Below are 10,458 nucleotides of genomic sequence, written 5' to 3' on the forward strand. Positions count from 1 at the left end.
TTTATTCGATACAATGAAAATGTTTTTTTTTGTGGGTAGCCTTATACTGACCAAGCAGTTAGTCCCCCCATAAAAATAATTCTAATATTATTTGAGGGAGCATAGCGACCGAGTGAACAAAAAGCACATATTGAAAAAATTAAGATTTTTTCTTCCATAACATGCATCAGGGCCTGATGGGTGTATTAGATGTAAATGAGGGCATTTAACGGAGGGGGGGGGGGGGTAGAAATGGTTATCATGAAATGGGTTTGCGTTGTTACTCTCTTTAGGCACATTTTAAAGAGCTATAACAATTGAGAGAATTTGACCGTAAATAGAACATTTCAGGAGATGGGGCTTTCATGTCCATGACATATTACGAGGGAATATGGTGACCAGGGAGATTTTTTTAAAAAATTAAACCTATCATTTTGAGCACTTAATATAGACTTCCATTATATATATCTGCAACATCATTAAATTGCTGAATGGGATACTCAACATGCATATAAATATATGCATATAAATATAGGCTGCAATAGAATACGACCCAATGATCACTGCCCTGTATAATAACGCAAAAGTCTAATCAAATGGAGCATAGAGTATAGAGTAAAATCATTCTACATTTGTGTTCTATGATCATTGGGCGGAGGGCGATCGCTATATTTTTTTCATTCCCAGGGCTTTTTCAAAGTGTAAACTTTTTTTATACGCACTGTATTGCAGGAAATCATTGACTTTCTATATACTCGCACTTTAAGAGCATTAATGTATTCAGAAGTTGTTTTGTTGCCTCTGGAACAAATTCATTGCGAAGGTGCGTTTAGCCACCAGGCGGGAAAATGTTCGAATTTGAATAGTAAAAACTTTGATTTTAAAGCACTTGACGACATGAATGGAATACTATTTTTTGGGGAGGGGGGGGGGGGGCTTGAGCGATCCTTTTTTGGGGGGGAGGGGGTGGGGCTTCAGTCCCCAAAGGCTCCCCGCTTAGAACCGCACCTGTGGCTCTCTCATAATAAGCTACAATTAAACTTGAAAATGTCACAAATTTTTTTATGACAAGTGATATTTTTTACCGCTGACATTAAAATCAACTTGTTTTAGGGTGGACTTGGCATCTTTATAAAAAATCGCTAAAACGTTCAAAAAATGGTCTTCCCTCGATCAGCCTCTTTTCCATTACATTTATTAACCTTTATAACTAAGATCGCCGCAGCATATTCTTTAGAATTTCTTTAAAAGGCTTAATAGTGAAATAGTAAACGATGGTATTAATTCCTCCATTGACGGTCACAAGACAGGTAAAGAAAAAATCGACAGAATTATTCAAACTTTGACCCGTTGCAGCCAGGTGAATATTTATGAACGTTATTGGAAGGTATGTGAAGAAAAAACAACATATGATGATAAGGGGTGTCCGCAAGATTTTTAGGTTTTTCCGCAAGGTAGATATCTTGGCAGGTTTAGAGGGAATATGGCTCCGTTTTCTGAGTCTGTTCGTGGTGACTGACGTTTCTAGAGAGTCACTGGTCGTGTAATCAACGTTTGATTCGGAGCCGGTATTACCCACATCGCTTCGAACTTCTCTGTGTTCTAGAGTGGCATTTGCGTCTGGAAAGGCAATAACGCTTATCCTGGGGGTTCGGCTTACATTCACGTTTTCGACATTATTCACCAGAGGTTTGATCCGTTTTAGATGCTTTGTGGAGATCTTGATGATGTGGGCATACTGTATTACAAGGAACACCAAAACAAGCCAAGCCATTCCAACTATGCAGAAAGTATACGGCAAAAACGCGGGTTCCTTAAAGTCAATAACGCACATTAAACCTGGGAGTTTCCTGATGATGCCTACGGAATCGTCATTTACGAAAACAAAGGTGATCAAAGCAGAGGTGTGGAATGTAAAAAGGATGATGGATGCGAATATGATGCGATTTCGAGTGGCTAATCGGTGATAAAGCATTGGTCGAGCAATGAATAGATATCTATCCGTGTTCAATAGTGCAATGTGCCAGATACTAACACCCAACAATGAAGTGGCGAGGAACCCAACCACTCTGCAAAAGGGCATTCTTCCGTACATCCATCCCGTAGAGTCACCAACTATTTCAGCTAGAGGTCCAATGATGACCACGAAAGAGAATACAAGGTCTGTGACAGCCTGTCCCATTAAACAAACCTTACTGGAATCGGCCATGGCGTTTGATGAAATTTTCGGTACAATTTTCAGGATCAATATGTTCCCAATAAAGGCGAGAGTGTTGTAACATACAGCGAGAATAGGTCCGACAATCGGCACTTCTTGTGATGCAGAACGAGGTGTTCGAAGGAGGAACACATTCTGAGAGTAATTGTTTGTATGGTGGGAGTATCCAATCAACTCATCCATATTGCCTTACATGCACGAACAAATCTAGCAAAGAATGATTTGAAGAAGCTGCATTCCGTGACCGACACCAAATTAATCAGTTTTCCTCTTGGCTTCCTATTCCCCTGTGCCTTGGATTCAGAGATGATGTTTCAGAATGATATCTGTCACTGCAGCGCTCATTGACGAGTCGACTTCTGAGATTTATGCAGATGGTGATTCCAGTTTGGGAGTGCTTTCCGAATGCTTTCAGATCCTTTGGTAAACCACTGCTGATCATTACTAGGTCCTGAGGTTGCATGCTCACGCAGTCTTTGCGCTGTGCCAAATTTCTCTTTTGGAAATGGTTTGAGTTTATAATTGAATGAATTCCTGATCGATCAAGATAAAAATTGGGAAAAGTTCTTGATCTATAGAGGAGCAAAAACGAACTGTACTGTTCTATCAACTGAGACGAGCAGTACGTTTGCCTGACTTGTTTTAGTGCTTCAGCTGTCAAGGTAGTCTTGTCTTATCCTTTCCAAACACAGCATGCTTGCGTTTGATGAAATGCGCACGCTCGATAAATTAATGAGATTCTGCATCATTATAACACAATATCTTATGCAACACACAGCCACATTGGTCAGGATATATTGCATCATGAACAAGATAGATGGAGACCCCTCCCCTTTCTTTGACGTTAGGCCTTATGATCAAACTTTCGTAACAATATTCTGGGTAGAAGTTTTGTTTTTCTGCTGGGTTCTATATATAGATCCGCACTTCACTATTGAATCAAGGGATGCACTTCACCTTGTACGGATGACCGGCTTCTTTGTTCGCCTAAGCTAAGGCGCTTAATTGCCACTTCTTGGCCTCAATCCTGAGTCTTTGTCCTTCCTTGTTGAACACCACCTTATACAAAATCTCTTCGACGGTCGGATCATGCTACTGGAAAATAAAGGAACCATAGATCCAGTGATCGATATATGCTATATTAATTACGAAAAGGGGGCGTACCGTTGCCACGTACAGTGTGTACAAGGGCGCCAATTTGGGATTCACCAAGAAGCTAAGATAACGGAACTAATTTGTATTATAATCATGTAAACGTCTGCTCGATGCCCCCAGTATACGTTCACGACAAAGCAGACAAAACAGCAGAAGCATATAGTAGAAAAATATTTATAAGTCACTTTGATTCAAAATAGAAAGATTTTTTAGAAGTGGACACGCAGAAAGAATTTTGCCATAATATGGCTTGAACAATTTGCCCCAAATACTAGGCGGGCTTGCACTTTTTAGTTTGAATTGCTTTCGAATCCATATTCCCAAGTTGTGCGCTGGTGCCCTTTGGTAAGACATTTATCCTCATTACCAGGTCCCTCGGAGAAGACCTTAAGCCGTTGGTCCCCTGGTTGCTTGCTCACAGGCATTCGTGCTTTCTTTGCAGTCAGGTATAAAACCTCGGTATGTTTTCATATGCCCCAATGGCATTAGATTTGAATCATAAATATGAAATACATAATATTAAAGGGGGATGAAACCACGGAAGAATGTTAATTTCAATGAAAAGAGATGATATCAGGCCGCCAAGTGATTAAGTAGCGGGCCGCGAAGTGATTAAAGAAATTAAATTATACTTCAAGCTGGTTTCAAAAAGAGAACGTTAAAGCAGCAATGAACCAGCAGCCACAATATATATAGCGCCCCTCAAGTCCTCAACCACTCATATTTAACCAGTATAATACAAAACTCGGAGCTGTGTTAATTTCGGTTACTATTTTGTGTTAGAAACACCCTGTATAGGAACCGTATTGTCACGTGGTCGCTAGCAAATTGGCGAATCAAAAGGAACGTCAGCGACATTTGGAAGAAAAACTTTGGTGAAACCAACAACTTACAACAAAATTTGTTTCGCGCATGCACGTACATTAAAATCCAAAACTTGGAAAAAGTAGGTTTTGTACACTTCGCCTTCTAAAGACCATAACCCGTGAAAGTTATGACGCAAGATGTCAAATTAAAGTTGATGAGTTACTCAGTTATGTAGACAAGAATCACAAGAATAAATCGTTATTTTCCGGGGATCTTGGTATAGCTTACCTTTGAACTTTGGTTACTTTTTTTTTATAGAAACTGACACCCTGTATAAGAACCGTATGGTCATGTGGTCCCTGGCATATTGGTCAATCAAAAGGAACGTCAGCGACAGTCTTTCAACCGTTTACAAACTTAAGGCTTAAGACTGTTTTGCAAGCGGTAGAAACAGTTCGCAGAAACATAATTTGCATAACATTTTTAAACATGTTGAAAAAATTCTGCGTCATAAAAAACCGTTCGCAACAAAGGAAATTTCTTGCGATCTTTAACCAACTTTTTTTGCAACAAATTATGAACCCTGATGAAATCTCAAACTCGCGAGCATTCGCCGCTCAGTAAGATAACCGTTTACCCAAGGGTATCTTTTGAGAAAGTGATAGATGTACATCGCCATTTCTTTGTTAGATGAAATATCAATGATCATCTTAAAAGAATATGATTCGTAGAAATTAAATGAAGAATACGCGGCGGGAGGCGTTATACAACTCTTAGTCAGATCCCTATAGATCTAATTAATTGCCAGGACAATGTAATAGAAACCCAATAGAAATTAATTGGCTATTTCAAAGAGAATATACCTATAGATTTATATTTATTAAAACCAATAACGGTCTCGCATTCCCGCTGGGCCAGACAAATAACTAATATATTTTGAAATCGTCGACCGCGTGGTGCAATTATCGAATTGCATAATAAATTAAATGGCATAACACGGACACAAAGATTTCGATATGCACAGGGGTGGTAATTATAGAAAATGTAAACTGTTCTGCCGATCAATATCATGGTCTGTTATTGTTGATTTTTTTTTCTTTTTCGGAAAAGAAAGCACCGTCTATTCTGCATGAATGGAAGAGGGTGTAACCGCATATTCTCTGTAATTATCCCATGGGGAAATTAATCGCCGAGAAAGAAAAAAAAATGTAAAAAAGAAGAATATATCCACAGCTGTAGCAGCAATAGAAATAAGAAATAGTAGACACAGTATTAATAGCTTACATAAGGTGGGGGTTCGGGGAAAGTGACCAAGGGGCATTTTTCTTGCTATGTGAAAAGTGAGGAGGCAAAACACTTTTTTGTCCCCACCCCCCAAAATCTAAAAACTAGAGGAAAGAGGTGAAGGAGAAAATCAGGCAGAGAATATGTGTTATAAATTATCTAATTTTGTTGGCTTCAGGCATTCTATATTGATGTAGCTTTTTTTAAGATTATAAAGATTTATGAAAAAAAAACATAAATGCCTTTAAAGCGATCAAGTGTTAAATTCCGATTTGTTGTTCTACTTTTTTTTATTGCACCATCAAGGAAGTGGGAGGAGCAGTTGTCATATAATGGAATGTATGTCAGGGCGGGAGGCGGATCCACGGGGTAGAGTGCCCACATCCCGCCGCCCCTATCAGTGGCACAATAAAAAAAAATCAAACAAAATAACCAATCAGAATTTAACACTTTACAACACCACCATGGTTTTTATTCAAGTTTCCCTCTTACGAAATATTACTAACTCTCAATATCCTCCTTCCAATTCTTTCTGTCTGGAGTATCATTGTAGACCAACCTGCTTTAGTCATTTATCATCTTTCCATGAAATCTGAAATCTTCCCTGTCTTCACCTTATGCTATCCACTTCCAGATCCTCGTGTTTTAACACACGACTATCTTCTTTTATCTCAACTCATGGTAAACCCATCTTAAGCCACTATCCTGTGACAGATTCAAAGCCTAACCTTTCCGTTAGCTAACAAATTACCACATAATAGCTAAGCCATAAATGGAATTCTCTTAATTTTGAAATGCACTTCTTCAGATAAAATATTCAAATGTATGTAGACGACCATTTTAATTCATAAGATATATCTTGTTATGCAATACTAAAAATGCAATTTTTGAATGATTAGATTAATGCAATTTAAAATCACCATTACTTATTTGCTTGAACATCTGTGAAAACGCATTATTTGGCATTTCATAGCCACATCGGTCATCTTGATTCCTGTATCTACTATTTTGATTTGAAATGAATTAAATGGAAAAATTTCGCATGACACCTTTCACACTGCTTTCAATAAAGAAAAAAATAAACAAATAAGCACCATATAGAAGTATTTATCCATACTGCTTTTAATATTCTCATGCTTTGATGCATCTGGGCCAAATATCCTCACAATGTAAGGTGGAGTGAAAAGGTCAAATCTGTCTGAAATATGCTATCATTCATATAAATTGATTGTTATCATTAATATCAAGTTTTACAATATAACTATATCAATATTCATTGGCAATTAAGCAGTGGCGGTGGCACGACATTTGCTCCGGCGACATTTGCTCTGGTCTGCAGCAGCCAAGAAAATCAGTATCTGGGTAGGTGCTAAAAACAGGCACGTTTCAGCGTCTGACGGCTGGGCCCCGTCTTACAAAGACTTGCGATCGATCCGATCAATCGCAACTATGGACGGCCAGCAACGTCAACATCTAAAATGCATGTTTGTTCAAAAAAATTTCTTGATGTGAATATATATCCATAATTCATTGATTTCTTGACAATTTGGTGTGTTCTCCTTTGTTTACAGAGGACATTTTACAAATTTCCTGTAGAAGAAATTATGACACTGATGGATTACCATAGAGTTACAATTGATTGGATCGATCGTAACTCTTTGTAAGACGGGGCCCTGGTGTTCAGGTCATCACATACCTGAAGATTAGTCTGTGACCCGATTTTGGAATAAAACAGAGTTAAAATTTGATACCAATATTGCAACAAGGAACATCTTAGTGTTTATAGTTCTAAATCTTTGTATAAATATTTACATTCAAATCTGTGACTATGCTACCATCCTTATTAGAATAAAAGCAAATTGAATATCTGGGATATCATAGTAATCATACGACTGGCTACGATTTAAAACCAATTTGAACTTGATTCCAAAATAAAGGCCTGCAATCATCCAAAATTTGTTCTATGGTTGTTTTGTGAGATTAATCTTTCAAAGGATTCACATACCATATGATGTATTCCATTCCCCCTTTTTTTAATTTTTGGTGCCCCCCCCAAAAAAAAGTGGTGCCTGAGGCATGTGCTCCTGTGAATATTGCTCCAGGCTTTATTTCTTCTGAGATGTAGAGTTATAGGCCCGTATTCTGAAGTTGGGTTTAACTTAAACTCAGGTTTAAAGTTGTGGTTTAAGTATGGGAAGCCAAAAGTATCATTTTTTTTTAGTAAGTTGTATGTTCCTTATGTTTACTGTGCTCTTTCCTGATTCAGCGATGGTGAAGATAATCATCTATTTATACATCCTACACAATTATGAATGATTTAAGAGCCGAATGAGCTGAAGTATGATATCTGTCCTGTAAGTGATTATGTAACAATTGGCTGTCCATACTTAAACCACAACTTTAAACCTAAGTTTAAGTTAAACCCCGACTTCAGAATACAGGCCATAGAGTTGCAATAGGGTTTTATGTAGGGTATAGTGTCAAATCCAGAGTTAGTATTTGAATAGTGGGTGGAATTTATAGCGGAGCAAATTGTTGCTGAATCAAACCGCCACTGCATCAGTAGGGCGTTTCATGAAAGGACTTGTCAGACGTTTTATCCGACAAGTCCCATTTTATCCGACAGTTACCATATGAACAGTGCCTCTCAGCCAATCAAAATCATGGAAAGATGTCAGATCTGACAACTTGTCCAATGAAAATATTGATGAAACGCTCCCCAGGAGTTCCTCCAACAAAATACAATGCAACATTTGATAATGCAAAGTGTTATTATTCCTCCCATAATTAAGCCATACTTAAAATTTGAATAAACATCACTGTTTCTTTATTGAGAATGGAAGGAATGAGCTCATTTAAAATGATTTATTCCATCAGTGCAATATATGCAATAAAGTGATATATTCTGCAACAGCAGAATATATCACCATTAGGATGCTATTATGCATCTTTTCATAGGAGCTTTCCTGCAGTCGTTTGTCCGTTTTGGTGACTGTGATGATTTGTAATGAAAAGGTGCCTGCAGGAATTCTGCAGGAGAGATGCAGCTCTGACTTTCGACAAGGTGTCTAAAATCAAATATAACAATCTCTACACCAATCACATATCACAATATTGAGGTTTATCTCTTCCAAATGTTGTTAACTCTTAGAGATTCCCTTTCTGCTGAGCTGAGGTAAATATATTTCATTCCCACCCCTTAATATTCATGAGATATGCTGATATAGCTGATCAATGATTAATGTATTTATAGTCATAGTTATAATTATAGTGTGAATTAGTATAAAGACTACAATAAATCACCTAATTCAAAATAATGATCACTATTACTTTACAGTCAATATCACTGCTAATTTTATTCTACTTTATTTTCTTTAGTCATTAGTTGACTTTGACTGAATATTGGGCAGTCAAATTTTCAAAGGATTTTCAAAGAAATGAATTTTCACAAGGATAGGTATCCCTCTGTAATGGCAAGTCTTGAAAAGTGTATATAAATAACTATTATCTTCAATAATATATACCACATGTACATTATTACTGTTACAGATATACAGGAGAAAATGAACAGATATACAGTCTTTTGCTTACATAGTTTGAAACACAATTATACTGGTCCAATTTTTTTTAATCTTTAGACCCTGAAAATAAAGGAATATCAAGAGTGAATGAATACAGAACATGATTTCATCAAGTCAATATTTCCCTTACAATAGTTTTTCTTATGAATTTCTCATGTATTTCAGAGATCTCTCTTCCTGCATTCTAAATTTTGGACATGAAAAAAAATAAAGAAAAGATCTCACTCAAAAACTTAATAGGGGAGTACTTCTTAAAACAGGGCACCAACAGTGCACTACTTGTTGGCAAGGGGGGGGGGGGGCAATTCCTCCCCTGGATAGCTGCACTTCCTGTATATTAAAGTAGGGGGATCCTGTTAACATATGCATTCCCTAATCAGTGTAACTCAAAGATTACATTGACTCAGCATAAGTACTTGCCTAACAGGCACATGGTCAAAATAATGATAATTTCAATTCATTTGACCTCAAATGCTCAAAGACATTGAGAAGTATACATGTATATCATGACTAGAGTCCAGACACAACCCAGAATGAAACATAATAACTCAAATCAATCACATGAAATAAATGAATCATAATTTTCTTTTTTTACAATCATTCTTTAGTACTGCTTCAATAAATATTGGCATAAATAAATGAAGAAAGTGATGATAATAAATCATGACAGCAAACACGGTCATATTGATGACGATTATAATTAAAATGACTATCGATATGTGAAAAGTTTGGTGATAATGATCGCGATTCCCATTATGGTTGGGCTTATATGGATAGCCCTAACCCTCGGTTTAAATGGTTTAAATGCAGCATTACATAATAATGCAATGGTCAATGTAAATGAAGAGAAACTGAATGTTTCAAATGAATAACCGCTGCATCAAAATATATCGCTGATTGACTAGCCAGGACACATCTTGCAGTCAACGGCACATCAACAGCGCCTTACACTATGTTCTTTACATGCTTGTGTTTTATTCCACTATAAATACACCATGGCAATTTGATGGGGCATTAATGCATTGTTTCATTACCCACTGTAGATTCATTTGATATCAGTTTTAAGCGGGATGGCCACTCCACAGCAGTTTGGCAGTAAACATGAAATCCAGTATATGTGTGATATATACGTTTATGAGAATATCAGTTTTCAACAGATCAGTGAAGAACACAGCAATTGAAAAAACAAAAATCAAACTTATATTGGGGATTCTTTAAAGGCATAGCATCAACTTGATTCCCGAGTAACATTAATTTAATATTTATCACATCCCTCCCTAATTACCCAAGGCTTAATCAGGTGACTGGCGTCTTTTGGCAAGGCGTTAGTCCACAGTTTGCCACTCTCGACCCAGGTGCTAAATGGGTACACGGTAGGATGTGAGTCATTGCAGCTTGTCCAGTACTGTACGTGCCTCACTGGCGACTGAATGG

This window comes from Lytechinus variegatus, chromosome 10 (assembly GCF_018143015.1).
Source record: "Lytechinus variegatus isolate NC3 chromosome 10, Lvar_3.0, whole genome shotgun sequence".
Lineage (NCBI taxonomy): Eukaryota > Metazoa > Echinodermata > Echinoidea > Temnopleuroida > Toxopneustidae > Lytechinus > Lytechinus variegatus.